This window comes from Styela clava, chromosome 5, assembly GCF_964204865.1.
Source record: "Styela clava chromosome 5, kaStyClav1.hap1.2, whole genome shotgun sequence".
NCBI classification, from domain to species: Eukaryota; Metazoa; Chordata; class Ascidiacea; order Stolidobranchia; family Styelidae; genus Styela; species Styela clava.
This window is the reverse complement of record NC_135254.1, coordinates 2,480,640-2,506,824: the sequence shown is the minus strand read 5'-3', so window position 1 is coordinate 2,506,824 and position 26,185 is coordinate 2,480,640. Positions and strand designations below refer to the sequence as shown.

Below are 26,185 nucleotides of genomic sequence, written 5' to 3'. Positions count from 1 at the left end.
CGGCTCTTTGTTTATAGTTTAATATTCCACCCCCTGGTCCTGCTATTTTTTGTAAAGTTGTTCAACTTCACTCTGCCATCGGATGGCAAAGAACTCGCGATGTATCACATAAAAGAGTGAACGCAATGAATCGTATTCCACGTTACCCACAGACGAATCAATTAAAATTGCAACTTTTGCACATATCGTTTTTAATGTTGAGAAGTTCTTCTCAACACTTAGCATAGAACATTCATTCATGATGCGTAACCAATCGTCACAAATCATACTTACCTGACGAGGCAGTCAACCGCGATCACAAAGGCGGTTCTGCCTAGGCGAGGTTTAGTCATTGCACCCAGACTAAATTGACCCTAGCGATTATCCCAAATGTGGATAACTCGGTCGTGTAATTTCTGCTAGTGGGGACTGCGTTCGCGCTATCCCTTTTATATATTTGCTCACTACCAATATCTTGTTGGCTTACGAGTTAAGTCAATGAGCGGCCACGTTGCTTTCATTAGCTGTGGCCGTATTGATCCTCGTTTGGGTGTGCTATCTTTCTCATGACCGATCTTACAATCCATTTATTGATATTAGTCCATGACATGCCTTGCCATTATCCAAGTTATCCCCTTATCCAACCGTCTCTAGATTGATTCCTTGTTTGCAGTTTCACATTCAGATTGTGTTGCCATTGATTGAGCAATAGAATGAGCGCCAAGATTCGGAAATATCATTATTCCCTGTTTAAGGTACGTATCGTAGCTGCGGCTCTTTGTTTATAGTTTAATATTCCACCCCCTGGTCCTGCTATTTTTTGTAAAGTTGTTCAACGTCACTCTGCCATCGGATGGCAAAGAACTCGCGATGTATCACATAAAAGAGTGAACGCAATGAATCGTATTCCACGTTACCCACAGACGAATCAATCAAAATTGCAACTTTTGCACATATCGTTTTTAATGTTGAGAAGTTCTTCTCAACACTTAGCATAGAACATTCATTCATGATGCGTAACCAATCGTCACAAATCATACTTACCTGACGAGGCAGTCAACCGCGATCACAAAGGCGGTTCTGCCTAGGCGAGGTTTAGTCATTGCACCCAGACTAAATTGACCCTAGCAATTATCCCAAATGTGAATAACTCGGTCGTGTAATTTCTGCTAGTGGGTACTGCGTTCGCGCTCTCCCTTTTGTGTATTTGCTCCTTGTTAATATCCTGTTGGCATACGAGTTAGGTCAATGAGCGGCCACGCTATTTTCGTATGGCTTCATTAGTTGTGGCCGTCGGGATTATTGTTAGAGTATGTTATATTCATGCCTTGCCATTATCCAAGCTGTCCCTTTATCCAACCGTTTCTAGATTGATTCCATATTTGTAGTTCCACATTCAGATTGTGTTGCCATTGATTGTGCAATAGAAGCAGCGCCAAAATTTGGAAGGATCATTATTTGCTGTCCAAGGTACGTATTGGGGCTGTGGCTCTTTGTTTATAGTTTAATATTTCAAACCCTGGCTCTTTGCTATTTATTTGAAAGTTGTTCGGCTTCATTCTGCCATTAGATGGCAAAGAACTCGCGATGTATCACATAAAATATCTGAACTCAAGAAATCGTATTCTACTTACTGACAAACGAATCAATTAAAATTGCAACTTTTGCAAATATCGTTTTTATTGTTGAGAACTTCTATCTCAACATTTAGCATAGAACATTCATTCATGATGCGCAATCAATCGTCACAAACCATACTTGCCTGACGGGGCAGTCAACCGCGATCACGAAGGCGGTTCTGCCTAGGCGAGGTTTAGTCATTGCACCCAGACTGAATTGACCCTAGCGGTTATCCCAATTGTGGATAACTCGGTCGTGTAATTTATGCTAGTGGGGACTGCGTTCGCGCTATTCCTTTTATATATTTGCTCACTACCAATATCCTGTTGGCTTACGAGTTAGGTCAATGAGCGGCCACGTTGCTTTCATTAAATGTTGCCGTATTGATCCTCGTTTGAGTGTGTTAAATTTCTCATGACCAATCTTACAATCTATTTATTAATTTATTTATTGATATTAGTCCATGACATGCCTTGCCATTATCCAAGTTAGCCCTTTATCCAACCGTCTCTAGATTGATTCCTTGTTTGCAGTTTCACATTCAGATTGTGTTGCCATTGATTGAGCAATAGAATGAGCGCCAAGATTCGGAAATATCATTATTCCCTGTTTAAGGTACGTATCGTAGCTGCGGCTCTTTGTTTATAGTTTAATATTCCACCCCCTGGTCCTGCTATTTTTTGTAAAGTTGTTCAACTTCACTCTGCCATCGGATGGCAAAGAACTCGCGATGTATCACATAAAAGAGTGAACGCAATGAATCGTATTCCACGTTACCCACAGACGAATCAATTAAAATTGCAACTTTTGCACATATCGTTTTTAATGTTGAGAAGTTCTTCTCAACACTTAGCATAGAACATTCATTCATGATGCGTAACCAATCGTCACAAATCATACTTACCTGACGAGGCAGTCAACCGCGATCACAAAGGCGGTTCTGCCTAGGCGAGGTTTAGTCATTGCACCCAGACTAAATTGACCCTAGCGATTATCCCAAATGTGGATAACTCGGTCGTGTAATTTCTGCTAGTGGGGACTGCGTTCGCGCTATCCCTTTTATATATTTGCTCACTACCAATATCTTGTTGGCTTACGAGTTAAGTCAATGAGCGGCCACGTTGCTTTCATTAGTTGTGGCCGTATTGATCCTCGTTTGGGTGTGCTATCTTTCTCATGACCGATCTTACAATCCATTTATTGATATTAGTCCATGACATGCCTTGCCATTATCCAAGTTATCCCCTTATCCAACCGTCTCTAGATTGATTCCTTGTTTGCAGTTTCACATTCAGATTGTGTTGCCATTGATTGAGCAATAGAATGAGCGCCAAGATTCGGAAATATCATTATTCCATGTTTAAGGTACGTATCGTAGCTGCGGCTCATTGTTTATAGTTTAATATACCACCCCCTGGTCCTTGCTATTTTTTGTAAAGTTGTTCAACTTCACTCTGCCATCGGATGGCAAAGAACTCGCGATGTATCACATAAAAGAGTGAACGCAATGAATCGTATTCCACGTTACCCACAGACGAATCAATTAAAATTGCAACTTTTGCACATATCGTTTTTAATGTTGAGAAGTTCTTCTCAACACTTAGCATAGAACATTCATTCATGATGCGTAACCAATCGTCACAAATCATACTTACCTGACGAGGCAGTCAACCGCGATCACAAAGGCGGTTCTGCCTAGGCGAGGTTTAGTCATTGCACCCAGACTAAATTGACCCTAGCGATTATCCAAAATGTGGATAACTCGGTCGTGTAATTTCTGCTAGTGGGGACTGCGTTCGCGCTATCCCTTTTATATATTTGCTCACTACCAATATCCTGTTGGCTTACGGGTTAAGTCAATGAGCGGCCACGTTGCTTTCATTAGTTGTGGTCGTATTGATCCTCGTTTGGGTGTGTTAAATTTCTCATGACCAATCTTACAATCCATTTATTAATTTATTTATTGATATTAGTCCATGACATGCCTTGCCATTATCCAAGTTAGCCCTTTATCCAACCGTCTCTAGATTGATTCCTTGTTTGCAGTTTCACATTCAGATTGTGTTGCCATTGATTGAGCAATAGAATGAGCGCCAAGATTCGGAAATATCATTATTCCCTGTTTAAGGTACGTATCGTAGCTGCGGCTCTTTGTTTATAGTTTAATATTCCACCCCCTGGTCCTGCTATTTTTTGTAAAGTTGTTCAACGTCACTCTGCCATCGGATGGCAAAGAACTCGCGATGTATCACATAAAAGAGTGAACGCAATGAATCGTATTCCACGTTACCCACAGACGAATCAATTAAAATTGCAACTTTTGCACATATCGTTTTTAATGTTGAGAAGTTCTTCTCAACACTTAGCATAGAACATTCATTCATGATGCGTAACCAATCGTCACAAATCATACTTACCTGACGAGGCAGTCAACCGCGATCACAAAGGCGGTTCTGCCTAGGCGAGGTTTAGTCATTGCACCCAGACTAAATTGACCCTAGCAATTATCCCAAATGTGAATCACTCGGTCGTGTAATTTCTGCTAGTGGGTACTGCGTTCGCGCTCTCCCTTTTGTGTATTTGCTCCTTGTTAATATCCTGTTGGCATACGAGTTAGGTCAATGAGCGGCCACGCTATTTTCGTATGGCTCCATTAGTTGTGGCCGTCGGGATTATTGTTAGAGTATGTTATATTCATGCCTTGCCATTATCCAAGCTGTCCCTTTATCCAACCGTTTCTAGATTGATTCCATATTTGTAGTTCCACATTCAGATTGTGTTGCCATTGATTGTGCAATAGAAGCAGCGCCAAAATTTGGAAGGATCATTATTTGCTGTCCAAGGTACGTATTGGGGCTGTGGCTCTTTGTTTATAGTTGCCCTGGCTCTTTGCTATTTATTTGAAAGTTGTTCGGCTTCATTCTGCCATTAGATGGCAAAGAACTCGCGATGTATCACATAAAATATCTGAACTCAAGAAATCGTATTCTACTTACTGACAAACGAATCAATTAAAATTGCAACTTTTGCAAATACCGTTTTTATTGTTGAGAACTTCTATCTCAACATTTAGCATAGAACATTCATTCATGATGCGCAATCAATCGTCACAAACCATACTTACCTGACGGGGCAGTCAACCGCGATCACGAAGGCGGTTCTGCCTAGGCGAGGTTTAGTCATTGCACCCAGACTGAATTGACCCTAGCGATTATCCCAAATGTGGATAACTCGGTCGTGTAATTTATGCTAGTGGGGACTGCGTTCGCGCTATTCCTTTTATATATTTGCTCACTACCAATATCCTGTTGGCTTACGAGTTAGGTCAATGAGCGGCCACGTTGCTTTCATTAAATGTTGCCGTATTGATCCTCGTTTGGGTATGTTATATTTCTCATGACCAATCTTACAATCCATTTTTTGATATTATTCCATGACATGCCTTGCCATTATCCAAATTATCCCTTTATCCAACCGTCTCTAGATTGATTCCTTATTTGCAGTTTCACATTCAGATTGTGTTGCCATTGATTGAGCAATAGAATGAGCGCCAAGATTCGGAAATATCATTATTCTCCGTTTAAGGTACGTATCGGAGCTGCGGCTCTTTGTTTATAGTTTAATATTTCAACCCCTGGATCTTGCTATTTCTTGTAAAGTTGTTCAGCTTCATTCTGCCATCGGATGGCAAAGAACTCGCGATGTATCAACATAAAAGATTTGAACGCAATGAATCATATTCTACGTTACTGACAGACGAATCAATTAAAATTGCAACTTTTGCACATATCGTTTTTATTGTTGAGAACTTCTTCCTTAGCATAGAACATTCATTCATGATGCGCAAACAATCGTCACAAATCATACTTACCTGACGAGGCAGTCAACCGCGATCACGAAGCCGGTTTTGCCTAGGCGAGGTTTAGTCATTGCACCCAGACTAAATTGACCCTAGCAATTATCCCAAATGTGAATAACTCGGTCGTGTAATTTCTGCTAGTGGGTACTGTGTTCGCGCTATTCCTTTTATATATTTGCTCACTACCAATATCCTGTTGGCTTACGAGTTAGGTCAATGAGCGGCCACGTTGCTTTCATTAAATGTTGCCGTATTGATCCTCGTTTGGGTATGTTATATTTCTCATGACCAATCTTACAATCCATTTTTTGATATTATTCCATGACATGCCTTGCCATTATCCAAATTATCCCTTTATCCAACCGTCTCTAGATTGATTCCTTGTTTGCAGTTTCATATTCAGATTGTGTTGCCATTGATTGAGCAATAGAATGAGAGCCAAGATTCGGAAATATCATTATTCCCTGTTTAAGGTACGTATCGTAGCTGCGGCTCTTTGTTTATAGTTTAATATTCCACCCCCTGGTCCTTGCTATTTTTTGTAAAGTTGTTCAACTTCACTCTGCCATCGGATGGCAAAGAACTCGCGATGTATCACATAAAAGAGTGAACGCAATGAATCGTATTCCACGTTACCCACAGACGAATCAATTAAAATTGCAACTTTTGCACATATCGTTTTTAATGTTGAGAAGTTCTTCTCAACACTTAGCATAGAACATTCATTCATGATGCGTAACCAATCGTCACAAATCATACTTACCTGACGAGGCAGTCAACCGCGTTCACAAAGGCGGTTCTGCCTAGGCGAGGTTTAGTCATTGCACCCAGACTAAATTGACCCTAGCGATTATCCCAAATGTGGATAACTCGGTCGTGTAATTTCTGCTAGTGGGGACTGCGTTCGCGCTATCCCTTTTATATATTTGCTCACTACCAATATCCTGTTGGCTTACGGGTTAAGTCAATGAGCGGCCACGTTGCTTTCATTAGTTGTGGCCGTATTGATCCTCGTTTGGGTGTGTTAAATTTCTCATGACCAATATTACAATCTATTTATTAATTTATTTATTGATATTAGTCCATGACATGCCTTGCCATTATCCAAGTTAGCCCTTTATCCAACCGTCTCTAGATTGATTCCTTGTTTGCAGTTTCACATTCAGATTGTGTTGCCATTGATTGAGCAATAGAATGAGCGCCAAGATTCGGAAATATCATTATTCCCTGTTTAAGGTACGTATCGTAGCTGCGACTCTTTGTTTATAGTTTAATATTCCACCCCCTGGTCCTGCTATTTTTTGTAAAGTTGTTCAACTTCACTCTGCCATCGGATGGCAAAGAACTCGCGATGTATCACATAAAAGAGTGAACGCAATGAATCGTATTCCACGTTACCCACAGACGAATCAATTAAAATTGCAACTTTTGCACATATCGTTTTTAATGTTGAGAAGTTCTTCTCAACACTTAGCATAGAACATTCATTCATGATGCGTAACCAATCGTCACAAATCATACTTACCTGACGAGGCAGTCAACCGCGAGCACAAAGGCGGTTCTGCCTAGGCGAGGTTTAGTCATTGCACCCAGACTAAATTGACCCTAGCGATTATCCCAAATGTGGATAACTCGGTCGTGTAATTTCTGCTAGTGGGGACTGCGTTCGCGCTATCCCTTTTATATATTTGCTCACTACCAATATCCTGTTGGCTTACGGGTTAAGTCAATGAGCGGCCACGTTGCTTTCATTAGTTGTGGCCGTATTGATCCTCGTTTGGGTGTGCTATCTTTCTCATGACCGATCTTACAATCCATTTATTGATATTAGTCCATGACATGCCTTGCCATTATCCAAGTTATCCCCTTATCCAACCGTCTCTAGATTGATTCCTTGTTTGCAGTTTCACATTCAGATTGTGTTGCCATTGATTGAGCAATAGAATGAGCGCCAAGATTCGGAAATATCATTATTCCATGTTTAAGGTACGTATCGTAGCTGCGGCTCATTGTTTATAGTTTAATATACCACCCCCTGGTCCTTGCTATTTTTTGTAAAGTTGTTCAACTTCACTCTGCCATCGGATGGCAAAGAACTCGCGATGTATCACATAAAAGAGTGAACGCAATGAATCGTATTCCACGTTACCCACAGACGAATCAATTAAAATTGCAACTTTTGCACATATCGTTTTTAATGTTGAGAAGTTCTTCTCAACACTTAGCATAGAACATTCATTCATGATGCGTAACCAATCGTCACAAATCATACTTACCTGACGAGGCAGTCAACCGCGATCACAAAGGCGGTTCTGCCTAGGCGAGGTTTAGTCATTGCACCCAGACTAAATTGACCCTAGCGATTATCCCAAATGTGGATAACTCGGTCGTGTAATTTCTGCTAGTGGGGACTGCGTTCGCGCTATCCCTTTTATATATTTGCTCACTACCAATATCCTGTTGGCTTACGGGTTAAGTCAATGAGCGGCCACGTTGCTTTCATTAGTTGTGGTCGTATTGATCCTCGTTTGGGTGTGTTAAATTTCTCATGACCAATCTTACAATCCATTTATTAATTTATTTATTGATATTAGTCCATGACATGCCTTGCCATTATCCAAGTTAGCCCTTTATCCAACCGTCTCTAGATTGATTCCTTGTTTGCAGTTTCACATTCAGATTGTGTTGCCATTGATTGAGCAATAGAATGAGCGCCAAGATTCGGAAATATCATTATTCCCTGTTTAAGGTACGTATCGTAGCTGCGGCTCTTTGTTTATAGTTTAATATTCCACCCCCTGGTCCTGCTATTTTTTGTAAAGTTGTTCAACGTCACTCTGCCATCGGATGGCAAAGAACTCGCGATGTATCACATAAAAGAGTGAACGCAATGAATCGTATTCCACGTTACCCACAGACGAATCAATTACAATTGCAACTTTTGCACATATCGTTTTTAATGTTGAGAAGTTCTTCTCAACACTTAGCATAGAACATTCATTCATGATGCGTAACCAATCGTCACAAATCATACTTACCTGACGAGGCAGTCAACCGCGATCACAAAGGCGGTTCTGCCTAGGCGAGGTTTAGTCATTGCACCCAGACTAAATTGACCCTAGCGATTATCCCAAATGTGGATAACTCGGTCGTGTAATTTCTGCTAGTGGGGACTGCGTTCGCGCTATCCCTTTTATATATTTGCTCACTACCAATATCCTGTTGGCTTACGGGTTAAGTCAATGAGCGGCCACGTTGCTTTCATTAGTTGTGGTCGTATTGATCCTCGTTTGGGTGTGTTAAATTTCTCATGACCAATCTTACAATCCATTTATTAATTTATTTATTGATATTAGTCCATGACATGCCTTGCCATTATCCAAGTTAGCCCTTTATCCAACCGTCTCTAGATTGATTCCTTGTTTGCAGTTTCACATTCAGATTGTGTTGCCATTGATTGAGCAATAGAATGAGCGCCAAGATTCGGAAATATCATTATTCCCTGTTTAAGGTACGTATCGTAGCTGCGGCTCTTTGTTTATAGTTTAATATTCCACCCCCTGGTCCTGCTATTTTTTGTAAAGTTGTTCAACGTCACTCTGCCATCGGATGGCAAAGAACTCGCGATGTATCACATAAAAGAGTGAACGCAATGAATCGTATTCCACGTTACCCACAGACGAATCAATCAAAATTGCAACTTTTGCACATATCGTTTTTAATGTTGAGAAGTTCTTCTCAACACTTAGCATAGAACATTCATTCATGATGCGTAACCAATCGTCACAAATCATACTTACCTGACGAGGCAGTCAACCGCGATCACAAAGGCGGTTCTGCCTAGGCGAGGTTTAGTCATTGCACCCAGACTAAATTGACCCTAGCAATTATCCCAAATGTGAATAACTCGGTCGTGTAATTTCTGCTAGTGGGTACTGCGTTCGCGCTCTCCCTTTTGTGTATTTGCTCCTTGTTAATATCCTGTTGGCATACGAGTTAGGTCAATGAGCGGCCACGCTATTTTCGTATGGCTTCATTAGTTGTGGCCGTCGGGATTATTGTTAGAGTATGTTATATTCATGCCTTGCCATTATCCAAGCTGTCCCTTTATCCAACCGTTTCTAGATTGATTCCATATTTGTAGTTCCACATTCAGATTGTGTTGCCATTGATTGTGCAATAGAAGCAGCGCCAAAATTTGGAAGGATCATTATTTGCTGTCCAAGGTACGTATTGGGGCTGTGGCTCTTTGTTTATAGTTTAATATTTCAAACCCTGGCTCTTTGCTATTTATTTGAAAGTTGTTCGGCTTCATTCTGCCATTAGATGGCAAAGAACTCGCGATGTATCACATAAAATATCTGAACTCAAGAAATCGTATTCTACTTACTGACAAACGAATCAATTAAAATTGCAACTTTTGCAAATATCGTTTTTATTGTTGAGAACTTCTATCTCAACATTTAGCATAGAACATTCATTCATGATGCGCAATCAATCGTCACAAACCATACTTGCCTGACGGGGCAGTCAACCGCGATCACGAAGGCGGTTCTGCCTAGGCGAGGTTTAGTCATTGCACCCAGACTGAATTGACCCTAGCGGTTATCCCAAATGTGGATAACTCGGTCGTGTAATTTATGCTAGTGGGGACTGCGTTCGCGCTATTCCTTTTATATATTTGCTCACTACCAATATCCTGTTGGCTTACGAGTTAGGTCAATGAGATGCTAGTGGGGACTGCGTTCGCGCTATTCCTTTTATATATTTGCTCACTACCAATATCCTGTTGGCTTACGAGTTAGGTCAATGAGCGGCCACGTTGCTTTCATTAAATGTTGCCGTATTGATCCTCGTTTGAGTGTGTTAAATTTCTCATGACCAATCTTACAATCTATTTATTAATTTATTTATTGATATTAGTCCATGACATGCCTTGCCATTATCCAAGTTAGCCCTTTATCCAACCGTCTCTAGATTGATTCCTTGTTTGCAGTTTCACATTCAGATTGTGTTGCCATTGATTGAGCAATAGAATGAGCGCCAAGATTCGGAAATATCATTATTCCCTGTTTAAGGTACGTATCGTAGCTGCGGCTCTTTGTTTATAGTTTAATATTCCACCCCCTGGTCCTGCTATTTTTTGTAAAGTTGTTCAACGTCACTCTGCCATCGGATGGCAAAGAACTCGCGATGTATCACATAAAAGAGTGAACGCAATGAATCGTATTCCACGTTACCCACAGACGAATCAATCAAAATTGCAACTTTTGCACATATCGTTTTTAATGTTGAGAAGTTCTTCTCAACACTTAGCATAGAACATTCATTCATGATGCGTAACCAATCGTCACAAATCATACTTACCTGACGAGGCAGTCAACCGCGATCACAAAGGCGGTTCTGCCTAGGCGAGGTTTAGTCATTGCACCCAGACTAAATTGACCCTAGCAATTATCCCAAATGTGAATAACTCGGTCGTGTAATTTCTGCTAGTGGGTACTGCGTTCGCGCTCTCCCTTTTGTGTATTTGCTCCTTGTTAATATCCTGTTGGCATACGAGTTAGGTCAATGAGCGGCCACGCTATTTTCGTATGGCTTCATTAGTTGTGGCCGTCGGGATTATTGTTAGAGTATGTTATATTCATGCCTTGCCATTATCCAAGCTGTCCCTTTATCCAACCGTTTCTAGATTGATTCCATATTTGTAGTTCCACATTCAGATTGTGTTGCCATTGATTGTGCAATAGAAGCAGCGCCAAAATTTGGAAGGATCATTATTTGCTGTCCAAGGTACGTATTGGGGCTGTGGCTCTTTGTTTATAGTTTAATATTTCAAACCCTGGCTCTTTGCTATTTATTTGAAAGTTGTTCGGCTTCATTCTGCCATTAGATGGCAAAGAACTCGCGATGTATCACATAAAATATCTGAACTCAAGAAATCGTATTCTACTTACTGACAAACGAATCAATTAAAATTGCAACTTTTGCAAATATCGTTTTTATTGTTGAGAACTTCTATCTCAACATTTAGCATAGAACATTCATTCATGATGCGCAATCAATCGTCACAAACCATACTTGCCTGACGGGGCAGTCAACCGCGATCACGAAGGCGGTTCTGCCTAGGCGAGGTTTAGTCATTGCACCCAGACTGAATTGACCCTAGCGGTTATCCCAAATGTGGATAACTCGGTCGTGTAATTTATGCTAGTGGGGACTGCGTTCGCGCTATTCCTTTTATATATTTGCTCACTACCAATATCCTGTTGGCTTACGAGTTAGGTCAATGAGCGGCCACGTTGCTTTCATTAAATGTTGCCGTATTGATCCTCGTTTGAGTGTGTTAAATTTCTCATGACCAATCTTACAATCTATTTATTAATTTATTTATTGATATTAGTCCATGACATGCCTTGCCATTATCCAAGTTAGCCCTTTATCCAACCGTCTCTAGATTGATTCCTTGTTTGCAGTTTCACATTCAGATTGTGTTGCCATTGATTGAGCAATAGAATGAGCGCCAAGATTCGGAAATATCATTATTCCCTGTTTAAGGTACGTATCGTAGCTGCGGCTCTTTGTTTATAGTTTAATATTCCACCCCCTGGTCCTGCTATTTTTTGTAAAGTTGTTCAACTTCACTCTGCCATCGGATGGCAAAGAACTCGCGATGTATCACATAAAAGAGTGAACGCAATGAATCGTATTCCACGTTACCCACAGACGAATCAATTAAAATTGCAACTTTTGCACATATCGTTTTTAATGTTGAGAAGTTCTTCTCAACACTTAGCATAGAACATTCATTCATGATGCGTAACCAATCGTCACAAATCATAATTACCTGACGAGGCAGTCAACCGCGATCACAAAGGCGGTTCTGCCTAGGCGAGGTTTAGTCATTGCACCCAGACTAAATTGACCCTAGCGATTATCCCAAATGTGGATAACTCGGTCGTGTAATTTCTGCTAGTGGGGACTGCGTTCGCGCTATCCCTTTTATATATTTGCTCACTACCAATATCTTGTTGGCTTACGAGTTAAGTCAATGAGCGGCCACGTTGCTTTCATTAGTTGTGGCCGTATTGATCCTCGTTTGGGTGTGCTATCTTTCTCATGACCGATCTTACAATCCATTTATTGATATTAGTCCATGACATGCCTTGCCATTATCCAAGTTATCCCCTTATCCAACCGTCTCTAGATTGATTCCTTGTTTGCAGTTTCACATTCAGATTGTGTTGCCATTGATTGAGCAATAGAATGAGCGCCAAGATTCGGAAATATCATTATTCCATGTTTAAGGTACGTATCGTAGCTGCGGCTCATTGTTTATAGTTTAATATTCCACCCCCTGGTCCTTGCTATTTTTTGTAAAGTTGTTCAACTTCACTCTGCCATCGGATGGCAAAGAACTCGCGATGTATCACATAAAAGAGTGAACGCAATGAATCGTATTCCACGTTACCCACAGACGAATCAATTAAAATTGCAACTTTTGCACATATCGTTTTTAATGTTGAGAAGTTCTTCTCAACACTTAGCATAGAACATTCATTCATGATGCGTAACCAATCGTCACAAATCATACTTACCTGACGAGGCAGTCAACCGCGATCACAAAGGCGGTTCTGCCTAGGCGAGGTTTAGTCATTGCACCCAGACTAAATTGACCCTAGCGATTATCCCAAATGTGGATAACTCGGTCGTGTAATTTCTGCTAGTGGGGACTGCGTTCGCGCTATCCCTTTTATATATTTGCTCCCTACCAATATCCTGTTGGCTTACGGGTTAAGTCAATGAGCGGCCACGTTGCTTTCATTAGTTGTGGCCGTATTGATCCTCGTTTGGGTGTGTTAAATTTCTCATGACCAATCTTACAATCTATTTATTAATTTATTTATTGATATTAGTCCATGACATGCCTTGCCATTATCCAAGTTAGCCCTTTATCCAACCGTCTCTAGATTGATTCCTTGTTTGCAGTTTCACATTCAGATTGTGTTGCCATTGATTGAGCAATAGAATGAGCGCCAAGATTCGGAAATATCATTATTCCCTGTTTAAGGTACGTATCGTAGCTGCGGCTCTTTGTTTATAGTTTATTATTCCACCCCCTGGTCCTGCTATTTTTTGTAAAGTTGTTCAACTTCACTCTGCCATCGGATGGCAAAGAACTCGCGATGTATCACATAAAAGAGTGAACGCAATGAATCGTATTCCACGTTACCCACAGACGAATCAATTAAAATTGCAACTTTTGCACATATCGTTTTTAATGTTGAGAAGTTCTTCTCAACACTTAGCATAGAACATTCATTCATGATGCGTAACCAATCGTCACAAATCATGCTTACCTGACGAGGCAGTCAACCGCGATCACAATGGCGGTTCTGCCTAGGCGAGGCTTAGTCATTGCACCCAGACTAAATTGACCCTAGCGATTATCCCAAATGTGGATAACTCGGTCGTGTAATTTCTGCTAGTGGGGACTGCGTTCGCGCTATCCCTTTTATATATTTGCTCACTACCAATATCTTGTTGGCTTACGAGTTAAGTCAATGAGCGGCCACGTTGCTTTCATTAGTTGTGGCCGTATTGATCCTCGTTTGGGTGTGTTATCTTTCTCATGACCAATCTTACAATCCATTTATTGATATTAGTCCATGACATGCCTTGCCATTATCCAAGTTATCCCCTTATCCAACCGTCTCTAGATTGATTCCTTGTTTGCAGTTTCACATTCAGATTGTGTTGCCATTGATTGAGCAATAGAATGAGCGCCAAGATTCGGAAATATCATTATTCCATGTTTAAGGTACGTATCGTAGCTGCGGCTCATTGTTTATAGTTTAATATACCACCCCCTGGTCCTTGCTTTTTTTTGTAAAGTTGTTCAACTTCACTCTGCCATCGGATGGCAAAGAACTCGCGATGTATCACATAAAAGAGTGAACGCAATGAATCGTATTCCACGTTACCCACAGACGAATCAATTAAAATTGCAACTTTTGCACATATCGTTTTTAATGTTGAGAAGTTCTTCTCAACACTTAGCATAGAACATTCATTCATGATGCGTAACCAATCGTCACAAATCATACTTACCTGACGAGGCAGTCAACCGCGATCACAAAGGCGGTTCTGCCTAGGCGAGGTTTAGTCATTGCACCCAGACTAAATTGACCCTAGCGATTATCCCAAATGTGGATAACTCGGTCGTGTAATTTCTGCTAGTGGGGACTGCGTTCGCGCTATCCCTTTTATATATTTGCTCAGCGTTAAGTCAATGAGCGGCCACGTTGCTTTCATTAGTTGTGGTCGTATTGATCCTCGTTTGGGTGTGTTAAATTTCTCATGACCAATCTTACAATCCATTTAATAATTTATTTATTGATATTAGTCCATGACATGCCTTGCCATTATCCAAGTTAGCCCTTTATCCAACCGTCTCTAGATTGATTCCTTGTTTGCAGTTTCACATTCAGATTGTGTTGCCATTGATTGAGCAATAGAATGAGCGCCAAGATTCGGAAATATCATTATTCCCTGTTTAAGGTACGTATCGTAGCTGCGGCTCTTTGTTTATAGTTTAATATTCCACCCCCTGGTTCTGCTATTTTTTGTAAAGTTGTTCAACTTCACTCTGCCATCGGATGGCAAAGAACTCGCGATGTATCACATAAAAGAGTGAACGCAATGAATCGTATTCCACGTTACCCACAGACGAATCAATTAAAATTGCAACTTTTGCACATATCGTTTTTAATGTTGAGAAGTTCTTCTCAACACTTAGCATAGAACATTCATTCATGATGCGTAACCAATCGTCACAAATCATACTTACCTGACGAGGCAGTCAACCGCGATCACAAAGGCGGTTCTGCCTAGGCGAGGTTTAGTCATTGCACCCAGACTAAATTGACCCTAGCGATTATCCCAAATGTGGATAACTCGGTCGTGTAATTTCTGCTAGTGGGGACTGCGTTCGCGCTATCCCTTTTATATATTTGCTCACTACCAATATCTTGTTGGCTTACGAGTTAAGTCAATGAGCGGCCACGTTGCTTTCATTAGTTGTGGCCGTATTGATCCTCGTTTGGGTGTGTTATCTTTCTCATGACCAATCTTACAATCCATTTATTGATATTAGTCCATGACATGCCTTGCCATTATCCAAGTTAGCCCTTTATCCAACCGTCTCTAGATTGATTCCTTGTTTGCAGTTTCACATTCAGATTGTGTTGCCATTGATTGAGCAATAGAATGAGCGCCAAGATTCGGAAATATCATTATTCCCTGTTTAAGGTACGTATCGTAGCTGCGACTCTTTGTTTATAGTTTAATATTCCACCCCCTGGTCCTGCTATTTTTTGTAAAGTTGTTCAACTTCACTCTGCCATCGGATGGCAAAGAACTCGCGATGTATCACATAAAAGAGTGAACGCAATGAATCGTATTCCACGTTACCCACAGACGAATCAATTAAAATTGCAACTTTTGCACATATCGTTTTTAATGTTGAGAAGTTCTTCTCAACACTTAGCATAGAACATTCATTCATGATGCGTAACCAATCGTCACAAATCATACTTACCTGACGAGGCAGTCAACCGCGAGCACAAAGGCGGTTCTGCCTAGGCGAGGTTTAGTCATTGCACCCAGACTAAATTGACCCTAGCGATTATCCCAAATGTGGATAACTCGGTCGTGTAATTTCTGCTAGTGGGGACTGCGTTCGCGCTATCCCTTTTATATATTTGCTCACTACCAATATCTTGTTGGCTTACGAGTTAAGTCAATGAGCGGCCACGTTGCTTTCATTAGTTGTGGCCGTATTGATCCTCGTTTGGGTGTGTTATCTTTCTCATGACCAATCTTACAATCCATTTATTGATATTAGTCCATGACATGCCTTGCCATTATCCAAGTTATCCCTTTATCCAACCGTCTCTAGATTGATTCCTTGTTTGCAGTTTCACATTCAGATTGTGTTGCCATTGATTGAGCAATAGAATGAGCGCCAAGATTCGGAAATATCATTATTCCATGTTTAAGGTACGTATCGTAGCTGCGGCTCATTGTTTATAGTTTAATATTCCACCCCCTGGTCCTTGCTATTTTTTGTAAAGTTGTTCAACTTCACTCTGCCATCGGATGGCAAAGAACTCGCGATGTATCACATAAAAGAGTGAACGCAATGAATCGTATTCCACGTTACCCACAGACGAATCAATTAAAATTGCAACTTTTGCACATATCGTTTTTAATGTTGAGAAGTTCTTCTCAACACTTAGCATAGAACATTCATTCATGATGCGTAACCAATCGTCACAAATCATACTTACCTGACGAGGCAGTCAACCGCGATCACAAAGGCGGTTCTGCCTAGGCGAGGTTTAGTCATTGCACCCAGACTAAATTGACCCTAGCGATTATCCCAAATGTGGATAACTCGGTCGTGTAATTTCTGCTAGTGGGGACTGCGTTCGCGCTATCCCTTTTATATATTTGCTCCCTACCAATATCCTGTTGGCTTACGGGTTAAGTCAATGAGCGGCCACGTTGCTTTCATTAGTTGTGGCCGTATTGATCCTCGTTTGGGTGTGTTAAATTTCTCATGACCAATCTTACAATCCATTTATTGATATTATTCCATGACATGCCTTGCCATTATCCAAATTATCCCTTTATCCAACCGTCTCTAGATTGATTCCTTATTTGCAGTTTCACATTCAGATTGTGTTGCCATTGATTGAGCAATAGAATGAGCGCCAAGATTCGGAAATATCATTATTCTCCGTTTAAGGTACGTATCGGAGCTGCGGCTCTTTGTTTATAGTTTAATATTTCAACCCCTGGATCTTGCTATTTCTTGTAAAGTTGTTCAGCTTCATTCTGCCATCGGATGGCAAAGAACTCGCGATGTATCAACATAAAAGATTTGAACGCAATGAATCATATTCTACGTTACTGACAGACGAATCAATTAAAATTGCAACTTTTGCACATATCGTTTTTATTGTTGAGAACTTCTTCCTTAGCATAGAACATTCATTCATGATGCGCAAACAATCGTCACAAATCATACTTACCTGACGAGGCAGTCAACCGCGATCACGAAGCCGGTTTTGCCTAGGCGAGGTTTAGTCATTGCACCCAGACTAAATTGACCCTAGCAATTATCCCAAATGTGAATAACTCGGTCGTGTAATTTCTGCTAGTGGGTACTGTGTTCGCGCTATTCCTTTTATATATTTGCTCACTACCAATATCCTGTTGGCTTACGAGTTAGGTCAATGAGCGGCCACGTTGCTTTCATTAAATGTTGCCGTATTGATCCTCGTTTGGGTATGTTATATTTCTCATGACCAATCTTACAATCCATTTTTTGATATTATTCCATGACATGCCTTGCCATTATCCAAATTATCCCTTTATCCAACCGTCTCTAGATTGATTCCTTGTTTGCAGTTTCATATTCAGATTGTGTTGCCATTGATTGAGCAATAGAATGAGAGCCAAGATTCGGAAATATCATTATTCCCTGTTTAAGGTACGTATCGTAGCTGCGGCTCTTTGTTTATAGTTTAATATTCCACCCCCTGGTCCTTGCTATTTTTTGTAAAGTTGTTCAACTTCACTCTGCCATCGGATGGCAAAGAACTCGCGATGTATCACATAAAAGAGTGAACGCAATGAATCGTATTCCACGTTACCCACAGACGAATCAATTAAAATTGCAACTTTTGCACATATCGTTTTTAATGTTGAGAAGTTCTTCTCAACACTTAGCATAGAACATTCATTCATGATGCGTAACCAATCGTCACAAATCATACTTACCTGACGAGGCAGTCAACCGCGTTCACAAAGGCGGTTCTGCCTAGGCGAGGTTTAGTCATTGCACCCAGACTAAATTGACCCTAGCGATTATCCCAAATGTGGATAACTCGGTCGTGTAATTTCTGCTAGTGGGGACTGCGTTCGCGCTATCCCTTTTATATATTTGCTCACTACCAATATCCTGTTGGCTTACGGGTTAAGTCAATGAGCGGCCACGTTGCTTTCATTAGTTGTGGCCGTATTGATCCTCGTTTGGGTGTGTTAAATTTCTCATGACCAATCTTACAATCTATTTATTAATTTATTTATTGATATTAGTCCATGACATGCCTTGCCATTATCCAAGTTAGCCCTTTATCCAACCGTCTCTAGATTGATTCCTTGTTTGCAGTTTCACATTCAGATTGTGTTGCCATTGATTGAGCAATAGAATGAGCGCCAAGATTCGGAAATATCATTATTCCCTGTTTAAGGTACGTATCGTAGCTGCGACTCTTTGTTTATAGTTTAATATTCCACCCCCTGGTCCTGCTATTTTTTGTAAAGTTGTTCAACTTCACTCTGCCATCGGATGGCAAAGAACTCGCGATGTATCACATAAAAGAGTGAACGCAATGAATCGTATTCCACGTTACCCACAGACGAATCAATTAAAACTGCAACTTTTGCACATATCGTTTTTAATGTTGAGAAGTTCTTCTCAACACTTAGCATAGAACATTCATTCATGATGCGTAACCAATCGTCACAAATCATACTTACCTGACGAGGCAGTCAACCGCGAGCACAAAGGCGGTTCTGCCTAGGCGAGGTTTAGTCATTGCACCCAGACTAAATTGACCCTAGCGATTATCCCAAATGTGGATAACTCGGTCGTGTAATTTCTGCTAGTGGGGACTGCGTTCGCGCTATCCCTTTTATATATTTGCTCACTACCAATATCTTGTTGGCTTACGAGTTAAGTCAATGAGCGGCCACGTTGCTTTCATTAGTTGTGGCCGTATTGATCCTCGTTTGGGTGTGTTATCTTTCTCATGACCAATCTTACAATCCATTTATTGATATTAGTCCATGACATGCCTTGCCATTATCCAAGTTATCCCTTTATCCAACCGTCTCTAGATTGATTCCTTGTTTGCAGTTTCACATTCAGATTGTGTTGCCATTGATTGAGCAATAGAATGAGCGCCAAGATTCGGAAATATCATTATTCCATGTTTAAGGTACGTATCGTAGCTGCGGCTCATTGTTTATAGTTTAATATTCCACCCCCTGGTCCTTGCTATTTTTTGTAAAGTTGTTCAACTTCACTCTGCCATCGGATGGCAAAGAACTCGCGATTTATCACATAAAAGAGTGAACGCAATGAATCGTATTCCACGTTACCCACAGACGAATCAATTAAAATTGCAACTTTTGCACATATCGTTTTTAATGTTGAGAAGTTCTTCTCAACACTTAGCATAGAACATTCATTCATGATGCGTAACCAATCGTCACAAATCATACTTACCTGACGAGGCAGTCAACCGCGATCACAAAGGCGGTTCTGCCTAGGCGAGGTTTAGTCATTGCACCCAGACTAAATTGACCCTAGCGATTATCCCAAATGTGGATAACTCGGTCGTGTAATTTCTGCTAGTGGGGACTGCGTTCGCGCTATCCCTTTTATATATTTGCTCCCTACCAATATCCTGTTGGCTTACGGGTTAAGTCAATGAGCGGCCACGTTGCTTTCATTAGTTGTGGCCGTATTGATCCTCGTTTGGGTGTGTTAAATTTCTCATGACCAATCTTACAATCTATTTATTAATTTATTTATTGATATTAGTCCATGACATGCCTTGCCATTATCCAAGTTAGCCCTTTATCCAACCGTCTCTAGATTGATTCCTTGTTTGCAGTTTCACATTCAGATTGTGTTGCCATTGATTGAGCAATAGAATGAGCGCCAAGATTCGGAAATATCATTATTCCCTGTTTAAGGTACGTATCGTAGCTGCGGCTCTTTGTTTATAGTTTATTATTCCACCCCCTGGTCCTGCTATTTTTTGTAAAGTTGTTCAACTTCACTCTGCCATCGGATGGCAAAGAACTCGCGATGTATCACATAAAAGAGTGAACGCAATGAATCGTATTCCACGTTACCCACAGACGAATCAATTAAAATTGCAACTTTTGCACATATCGTTTTTAATGTTGAGAAGTTCTTCTCAACACTTAGCATAGAACATTCATTCATGATGCGTAACCAATCGTCACAAATCATACTTACCTGACGAGGCAGTCAACCGCGATCACAATGGCGGTTCTGCCTAGGCGAGGCTTAGTCATTGCACCCAGACTAAATTGACCCTAGCGATTATCCCAAATGTGGATAACTCGGTCGTGTAATTTCTGCTAGTGGGGACTGCGTTCGCGCTATCCCTTTTATATATTTGCTCACTACCAATATCTTGTTGGCTTACGAGTTAAGTCAATGAGCGGCCACGTTGCTTTCATTAGTTGTGGCCGTATTGATCCTCGTTTGGGTGTGTTATCTTTCTCATGACCAATCTTACAATCCATTTATTGATATTAGTCCATGACATGCCTTGCCATTATCCAAGTTATCCCCTTATCCAACCGTCTCTAGATTGATTCCTTGTTTGCAGTTTCACATTCAGATTGTGTTGCCATTGATTGAGCAATAGAATGAGCGCCAAGATTCGGAAATATCATTATTCCATGTTTAAGGTACGTATCGTAGCTGCGGCTCATTGTTTATAGTTTAATATACCACCCCCTGGTCCTTGCTTTTTTTTGTAAAGTTGTTCAACTTCACTCTGCCATCGGATGGCAAAGAACTCGCGATGTATCACATAAAAGAGTGAACGCAATGAATCGTATTCCACGTTACCCACAGACGAATCAATTAAAATTGCAACTTTTGCACATATCGTTTTTAATGTTGAGAAGTTCTTCTCAACACTTAGCATAGAACATTCATTCATGATGCGTAACCAATCGTCACAAATCATACTTACCTGACGAGGCAGTCAACCGCGATCACAAAGGCGGTTCTGCCTAGGCGAGGTTTAGTCATTGCACCCAGACTAAATTGACCCTAGCGATTATCCCAAATGTGGATAACTCGGTCGTGTAATTTCTGCTAGTGGGGACTGCGTTCGCGCTATCCCTTTTATATATTTGCTCAGCGTTAAGTCAATGAGCGGCCACGTTGCTTTCATTAGTTGTGGTCGTATTGATCCTCGTTTGGGTGTGTTAAATTTCTCATGACCAATCTTACAATCCATTTAATAATTTATTTATTGATATTAGTCCATGACATGCCTTGCCATTATCCAAGTTAGCCCTTTATCCAACCGTCTCTAGATTGATTCCTTGTTTGCAGTTTCACATTCAGATTGTGTTGCCATTGATTGAGCAATAGAATGAGCGCCAAGATTCGGAAATATCATTATTCCCTGTTTAAGGTACGTATCGTAGCTGCGGCTCTTTGTTTATAGTTTAATATTCCACCCCCTGGTTCTGCTATTTTTTGTAAAGTTGTTCAACTTCACTCTGCCATCGGATGGCAAAGAACTCGCGATGTATCACATAAAAGAGTGAACGCAATGAATCGTATTCCACGTTACCCACAGACGAATCAATTAAAATTGCAACTTTTGCACATATCGTTTTTAATGTTGAGAAGTTCTTCTCAACACTTAGCATAGAACATTCATTCATGATGCGTAACCAATCGTCACAAATCATACTTACCTGACGAGGCAGTCAACCGCGATCACAAAGGCGGTTCTGCCTAGGCGAGGTTTAGTCATTGCACCCAGACTAAATTGACCCTAGCGATTATCCCAAATGTGGATAACTCGGTCGTGTAATTTCTGCTAGTGGGGACTGCGTTCGCGCTATCCCTTTTATATATTTGCTCACTACCAATATCTTGTTGGCTTACGAGTTAAGTCAATGAGCGGCCACGTTGCTTTCATTAGTTGTGGCCGTATTGATCCTCGTTTGGGTGTGTTATCTTTCTCATGACCAATCTTACAATCCATTTATTGATATTAGTCCATGACATGCCTTGCCATTATCCAAGTTAGCCCTTTATCCAACCGTCTCTAGATTTATTCCTTGTTTGCAGTTTCACATTCAGATTGTGTTGCCATTGATTGAGCAATAGAATGAGCGCCAAGATTCGGAAATATCATTATTCCCTGTTTAAGGTACGTATCGTAACTGCGGCTCTTTGTTTATAGTTTAATATTCCACCCCCTGGTCCTTGCTATTTTTTGTAAAGTTGTTCAACTTCACTCTGCCATCGGATGGCAAAGAACTCGCGATGTATCACATAAAAGAGTGAACGCAATGAATCGTATTCCACGTTACCCACAGACGAATCAATTAAAATTGCAACTTTTGCACATATCGTTTTTAATGTTGAGAAGTTCTTCTCAACACTTAGCATAGAACATTCATTCATGATGCGTAACCAATCGTCACAAATCATACTTACCTGACGAGGCAGTCAACCGCGTTCACAAAGGCGGTTCTGCCTAGGCGAGGTTTAGTCATTGCACCCAGACTAAATTGACCCTAGCGATTATCCCAAATGTGGATAACTCGGTCGTGTAATTTCTGCTAGTGGGGACTGCGTTCGCGCTATCCCTTTTATATATTTGCTCACTACCAATATCCTGTTGGCTTACGGGTTAAGTCAATGAGCGGCCACGTTGCTTTCATTAGTTGTGGCCGTATTGATCCTCGTTTGGGTGTGTTAAATTTCTCATGACCAATCTTACAATCTATTTATTAATTTATTTATTGATATTAGTCCATGACATGCCTTGCCATTATCCAAGTTAGCCCTTTATCCAACCGTCTCTAGATTGATTCCTTGTTTGCAGTTTCACATTCAGATTGTGTTGCCATTGATTGAGCAATAGAATGAGCGCCAAGATTCGGAAATATCATTATTCCCTGTTTAAGGTACGTATCGTAGCTGCGACTCTTTGTTTATAGTTTAATATTCCACCCCCTGGTCCTGCTATTTTTTGTAAAGTTGTTCAACTTCACTCTGCCATCGGATGGCAAAGAACTCGCGATGTATCACATAAAAGAGTGAACGCAATGAATCGTATTCCACGTTACCCACAGACGAATCAATTAAAATTGCAACTTTTGCACATATCGTTTTTAATGTTGAGAAGTTCTTCTCAACACTTAGCATAGAACATTCATTCATGATGCGTAACCAATCGTCACAAATCATACTTACCTGACGAGGCAGTCAACCGCGATCACAATGGCGGTTCTGCCTAGGCGAGGCTTAGTCATTGCACCCAGACTAAATTGACCCTAGCGATTATCCCAAATGTGGATAACTCGGTCGTGTAATTTCTGCTAGTGGGGACTGCGTTCGCGCTATCCCTTTTATATATTTGCTCACTACCAATATCTTGTTGGCTTACGAGTTAAGTCAATGAGCGGCCACGTTGCTTTCATTAGTTGTGGCCGTATTGATCCTCGTTTGGGTGTGTTAAATTTCTCATGACCAATCTTACAATCCATTTATTGATATTAGTCCATGACATGCCTTGCCATTATCCAAGTTATCCCCTTATCCAACCGTCTCTAGATTGATTCCTTGTTTGCAGTTTCACATTCAGATTGTGTTGCCATTGATTGAGCAATAGAATGAGCGCCAAGATTCGGAAATATCATTATTCCATGTTTAAGGTACGTATCGTAGCTGCGGCTCATTGTTTATAGTTTAATATACCACCCCCTGGTCCTTGCTTTTTTTTGTAAAGTTGTTCAACTTCACTCTGCCATCGGATGGCAAAGAACTCGCGATGTATCACATAAAAGAGTGAACGCAATGAATCGTATTCCACGTTACCCACAGACGAATCAATTAAAATTGCAACTTTTGCACATATCGTTTTTAATGTTGAGAAGTTCTTCTCAACACTTAGCATAGAACATTCATTCATGATGCGTAACCAATCGTCACAAATCATACTTACCTGACGAGGCAGTCAACCGCGATCACAAAGGCGGTTCTGCCTAGGCGAGGTTTAGTCATTGCACCCAGACTAAATTGACCCTAGCGATTATCCCAAATGTGGATAACTCGGTCGTGTAATTTCTGCTAGTGGGGACTGCGTTCGCGCTATCCCTTTTATATATTTGCTCAGCGTTAAGTCAATGAGCGGCCACGTTGCTTTCATTAGTTGTGGTCGTATTGATCCTCGTTTGGGTGTGTTAAATTTCTCATGACCAATCTTACAATCCATTTAATAATTTATTTATTGATATTAGTCCATGACATGCCTTGCCATTATCCAAGTTAGCCCTTTATCCAACCGTCTCTAGATTGATTCCTTGTTTGCAGTTTCACATTCAGATTGTGTTGCCATTGATTGAGCAATAGAATGAGCGCCAAGATTCGGAAATATCATTATTCCCTGTTTAAGGTACGTATCGTAGCTGCGGCTCTTTGTTTATAGTTTAATATTCCACCCCCTGGTTCTGCTATTTTTTGTAAAGTTGTTCAACTTCACTCTGCCATCGGATGGCAAAGAACTCGCGATGTATCACATAAAAGAGTGAACGCAATGAATCGTATTCCACGTTACCCACAGACGAATCAATTAAAATTGCAACTTTTGCACATATCGTTTTTAATGTTGAGAAGTTCTTCTCAACACTTAGCATAGAACATTCATTCATGATGCGTAACCAATCGTCACAAATCATACTTACCTGACGAGGCAGTCAACCGCGATCACAAAGGCGGTTCTGCCTAGGCGAGGTTTAGTCATTGCACCCAGACTAAATTGACCCTAGCGATTATCCCAAATGTGGATAACTCGGTCGTGTAATTTCTGCTAGTGGGGACTGCGTTCGCGCTATCCCTTTTATATATTTGCTCACTACCAATATCTTGTTGGCTTACGAGTTAAGTCAATGAGCGGCCACGTTGCTTTCATTAGTTGTGGCCGTATTGATCCTCGTTTGGGTGTGTTATCTTTCTCATGACCAATCTTACAATCCATTTATTGATATTAGTCCATGACATGCCTTGCCATTATCCAAGTTAGCCCTTTATCCAACCGTCTCTAGATTTATTCCTTGTTTGCAGTTTCACATTCAGATTGTGTTGCCATTGATTGAGCAATAGAATGAGCGCCAAGATTCGGAAATATCATTATTCCCTGTTTAAGGTACGTATCGTAACTGCGGCTCTTTGTTTATAGTTTAATATTCCACCCCCTGGTCCTTGCTATTTTTTGTAAAGTTGTTCAACTTCACTCTGCCATCGGATGGCAAAGAACTCGCGATGTATCACATAAAAGAGTGAACGCAATGAATCGTATTCCACGTTACCCACAGACGAATCAATTAAAATTGCAACTTTTGCACATATCGTTTTTAATGTTGAGAAGTTCTTCTCAACACTTAGCATAGAACATTCATTCATGATGCGTAACCAATCGTCACAAATCATACTTACCTGACGAGGCAGTCAACCGCGTTCACAAAGGCGGTTCTGCCTAGGCGAGGTTTAGTCATTGCACCCAGACTAAATTGACCCTAGCGATTATCCCAAATGTGGATAACTCGGTCGTGTAATTTCTGCTAGTGGGGACTGCGTTCGCGCTATCCCTTTTATATATTTGCTCACTACCAATATCCTGTTAGCTTACGGGTTAAGTCAATGAGCGGCCACGTTGCTTTCATTAGTTGTGGCCGTATTGATCCTCGTTTGGGTGTGTTAAATTTCTCATGACCAATCTTACAATCTATTTATTAATTTATTTATTGATATTAGTCCATGACATGCCTTGCCATTATCCAAGTTAGCCCTTTATC

General features: G+C 40.8%; 35 non-coding genes across 35 annotated transcripts; all 35 read left to right on the top strand.

Moving 5' to 3' along the window:
- Positions 1 to 265: 265 nt before the first annotated feature.
- Positions 266 to 428, top strand: LOC144423906 (U1 spliceosomal RNA). The gene has a single exon (XR_013476272.1). It is a non-coding gene; the product is annotated as a U1 spliceosomal RNA (small nuclear RNA).
- Positions 429 to 1,015: 587 nt separating this feature from the next.
- Positions 1,016 to 1,179, top strand: LOC144423442 (U1 spliceosomal RNA). The gene has a single exon (XR_013475936.1). It is a non-coding gene; the product is annotated as a U1 spliceosomal RNA (small nuclear RNA).
- Positions 1,180 to 1,733: 554 nt separating this feature from the next.
- LOC144423371 (U1 spliceosomal RNA) lies at positions 1,734 to 1,897 on the top strand. The gene has a single exon (XR_013475865.1). It is a non-coding gene; the product is annotated as a U1 spliceosomal RNA (small nuclear RNA).
- Positions 1,898 to 2,495: 598 nt separating this feature from the next.
- LOC144423905 (U1 spliceosomal RNA) lies at positions 2,496 to 2,658 on the top strand. Its single transcript, XR_013476271.1, has one exon. It is a non-coding gene; the product is annotated as a U1 spliceosomal RNA (small nuclear RNA).
- Positions 2,659 to 3,246: 588 nt separating this feature from the next.
- On the top strand, positions 3,247 to 3,409 carry LOC144424177 (U1 spliceosomal RNA). The gene has a single exon (XR_013476541.1). It is a non-coding gene; the product is annotated as a U1 spliceosomal RNA (small nuclear RNA).
- Positions 3,410 to 4,008: 599 nt separating this feature from the next.
- LOC144423493 (U1 spliceosomal RNA) lies at positions 4,009 to 4,172 on the top strand. The gene has a single exon (XR_013475987.1). It is a non-coding gene; the product is annotated as a U1 spliceosomal RNA (small nuclear RNA).
- A 543-nt stretch (positions 4,173 to 4,715) lies between these two features.
- On the top strand, positions 4,716 to 4,879 carry LOC144424134 (U1 spliceosomal RNA). The gene has a single exon (XR_013476498.1). It is a non-coding gene; the product is annotated as a U1 spliceosomal RNA (small nuclear RNA).
- A 583-nt stretch (positions 4,880 to 5,462) lies between these two features.
- Positions 5,463 to 5,625, top strand: LOC144423530 (U1 spliceosomal RNA). Its single transcript, XR_013476024.1, has one exon. It is a non-coding gene; the product is annotated as a U1 spliceosomal RNA (small nuclear RNA).
- Positions 5,626 to 6,213: 588 nt separating this feature from the next.
- On the top strand, positions 6,214 to 6,376 carry LOC144424199 (U1 spliceosomal RNA). The gene has a single exon (XR_013476563.1). It is a non-coding gene; the product is annotated as a U1 spliceosomal RNA (small nuclear RNA).
- Positions 6,377 to 6,975: 599 nt separating this feature from the next.
- Positions 6,976 to 7,138, top strand: LOC144424212 (U1 spliceosomal RNA). Its single transcript, XR_013476576.1, has one exon. It is a non-coding gene; the product is annotated as a U1 spliceosomal RNA (small nuclear RNA).
- A 588-nt stretch (positions 7,139 to 7,726) lies between these two features.
- Positions 7,727 to 7,889, top strand: LOC144423904 (U1 spliceosomal RNA). The gene has a single exon (XR_013476270.1). It is a non-coding gene; the product is annotated as a U1 spliceosomal RNA (small nuclear RNA).
- A 599-nt stretch (positions 7,890 to 8,488) lies between these two features.
- On the top strand, positions 8,489 to 8,651 carry LOC144423903 (U1 spliceosomal RNA). Its single transcript, XR_013476269.1, has one exon. It is a non-coding gene; the product is annotated as a U1 spliceosomal RNA (small nuclear RNA).
- Positions 8,652 to 9,250: 599 nt separating this feature from the next.
- Positions 9,251 to 9,414, top strand: LOC144423441 (U1 spliceosomal RNA). Its single transcript, XR_013475935.1, has one exon. It is a non-coding gene; the product is annotated as a U1 spliceosomal RNA (small nuclear RNA).
- A 554-nt stretch (positions 9,415 to 9,968) lies between these two features.
- On the top strand, positions 9,969 to 10,132 carry LOC144423302 (U1 spliceosomal RNA). The gene has a single exon (XR_013475796.1). It is a non-coding gene; the product is annotated as a U1 spliceosomal RNA (small nuclear RNA).
- Positions 10,133 to 10,817: 685 nt separating this feature from the next.
- On the top strand, positions 10,818 to 10,981 carry LOC144423439 (U1 spliceosomal RNA). The gene has a single exon (XR_013475933.1). It is a non-coding gene; the product is annotated as a U1 spliceosomal RNA (small nuclear RNA).
- A 554-nt stretch (positions 10,982 to 11,535) lies between these two features.
- On the top strand, positions 11,536 to 11,699 carry LOC144423300 (U1 spliceosomal RNA). Its single transcript, XR_013475794.1, has one exon. It is a non-coding gene; the product is annotated as a U1 spliceosomal RNA (small nuclear RNA).
- A 598-nt stretch (positions 11,700 to 12,297) lies between these two features.
- Positions 12,298 to 12,460, top strand: LOC144424184 (U1 spliceosomal RNA). Its single transcript, XR_013476548.1, has one exon. It is a non-coding gene; the product is annotated as a U1 spliceosomal RNA (small nuclear RNA).
- A 588-nt stretch (positions 12,461 to 13,048) lies between these two features.
- Positions 13,049 to 13,211, top strand: LOC144423902 (U1 spliceosomal RNA). The gene has a single exon (XR_013476268.1). It is a non-coding gene; the product is annotated as a U1 spliceosomal RNA (small nuclear RNA).
- A 599-nt stretch (positions 13,212 to 13,810) lies between these two features.
- Positions 13,811 to 13,973, top strand: LOC144423307 (U1 spliceosomal RNA). Its single transcript, XR_013475801.1, has one exon. It is a non-coding gene; the product is annotated as a U1 spliceosomal RNA (small nuclear RNA).
- Positions 13,974 to 14,561: 588 nt separating this feature from the next.
- On the top strand, positions 14,562 to 14,724 carry LOC144423901 (U1 spliceosomal RNA). The gene has a single exon (XR_013476267.1). It is a non-coding gene; the product is annotated as a U1 spliceosomal RNA (small nuclear RNA).
- Positions 14,725 to 15,300: 576 nt separating this feature from the next.
- Positions 15,301 to 15,463, top strand: LOC144423900 (U1 spliceosomal RNA). Its single transcript, XR_013476266.1, has one exon. It is a non-coding gene; the product is annotated as a U1 spliceosomal RNA (small nuclear RNA).
- Positions 15,464 to 16,050: 587 nt separating this feature from the next.
- LOC144424210 (U1 spliceosomal RNA) lies at positions 16,051 to 16,213 on the top strand. The gene has a single exon (XR_013476574.1). It is a non-coding gene; the product is annotated as a U1 spliceosomal RNA (small nuclear RNA).
- A 588-nt stretch (positions 16,214 to 16,801) lies between these two features.
- Positions 16,802 to 16,964, top strand: LOC144423898 (U1 spliceosomal RNA). Its single transcript, XR_013476264.1, has one exon. It is a non-coding gene; the product is annotated as a U1 spliceosomal RNA (small nuclear RNA).
- A 584-nt stretch (positions 16,965 to 17,548) lies between these two features.
- On the top strand, positions 17,549 to 17,711 carry LOC144423528 (U1 spliceosomal RNA). The gene has a single exon (XR_013476022.1). It is a non-coding gene; the product is annotated as a U1 spliceosomal RNA (small nuclear RNA).
- Positions 17,712 to 18,299: 588 nt separating this feature from the next.
- LOC144424198 (U1 spliceosomal RNA) lies at positions 18,300 to 18,462 on the top strand. Its single transcript, XR_013476562.1, has one exon. It is a non-coding gene; the product is annotated as a U1 spliceosomal RNA (small nuclear RNA).
- A 599-nt stretch (positions 18,463 to 19,061) lies between these two features.
- Positions 19,062 to 19,224, top strand: LOC144424209 (U1 spliceosomal RNA). The gene has a single exon (XR_013476573.1). It is a non-coding gene; the product is annotated as a U1 spliceosomal RNA (small nuclear RNA).
- Positions 19,225 to 19,812: 588 nt separating this feature from the next.
- Positions 19,813 to 19,975, top strand: LOC144423897 (U1 spliceosomal RNA). Its single transcript, XR_013476263.1, has one exon. It is a non-coding gene; the product is annotated as a U1 spliceosomal RNA (small nuclear RNA).
- Positions 19,976 to 20,574: 599 nt separating this feature from the next.
- On the top strand, positions 20,575 to 20,737 carry LOC144423168 (U1 spliceosomal RNA). The gene has a single exon (XR_013475662.1). It is a non-coding gene; the product is annotated as a U1 spliceosomal RNA (small nuclear RNA).
- Positions 20,738 to 21,325: 588 nt separating this feature from the next.
- On the top strand, positions 21,326 to 21,488 carry LOC144423896 (U1 spliceosomal RNA). The gene has a single exon (XR_013476262.1). It is a non-coding gene; the product is annotated as a U1 spliceosomal RNA (small nuclear RNA).
- Positions 21,489 to 22,064: 576 nt separating this feature from the next.
- On the top strand, positions 22,065 to 22,227 carry LOC144423895 (U1 spliceosomal RNA). The gene has a single exon (XR_013476261.1). It is a non-coding gene; the product is annotated as a U1 spliceosomal RNA (small nuclear RNA).
- Positions 22,228 to 22,815: 588 nt separating this feature from the next.
- LOC144424197 (U1 spliceosomal RNA) lies at positions 22,816 to 22,978 on the top strand. The gene has a single exon (XR_013476561.1). It is a non-coding gene; the product is annotated as a U1 spliceosomal RNA (small nuclear RNA).
- Positions 22,979 to 23,577: 599 nt separating this feature from the next.
- Positions 23,578 to 23,740, top strand: LOC144423167 (U1 spliceosomal RNA). Its single transcript, XR_013475661.1, has one exon. It is a non-coding gene; the product is annotated as a U1 spliceosomal RNA (small nuclear RNA).
- Positions 23,741 to 24,328: 588 nt separating this feature from the next.
- Positions 24,329 to 24,491, top strand: LOC144423894 (U1 spliceosomal RNA). The gene has a single exon (XR_013476260.1). It is a non-coding gene; the product is annotated as a U1 spliceosomal RNA (small nuclear RNA).
- A 576-nt stretch (positions 24,492 to 25,067) lies between these two features.
- LOC144423893 (U1 spliceosomal RNA) lies at positions 25,068 to 25,230 on the top strand. The gene has a single exon (XR_013476259.1). It is a non-coding gene; the product is annotated as a U1 spliceosomal RNA (small nuclear RNA).
- A 588-nt stretch (positions 25,231 to 25,818) lies between these two features.
- On the top strand, positions 25,819 to 25,981 carry LOC144424196 (U1 spliceosomal RNA). The gene has a single exon (XR_013476560.1). It is a non-coding gene; the product is annotated as a U1 spliceosomal RNA (small nuclear RNA).
- Positions 25,982 to 26,185: the final 204 nt, after the last annotated feature.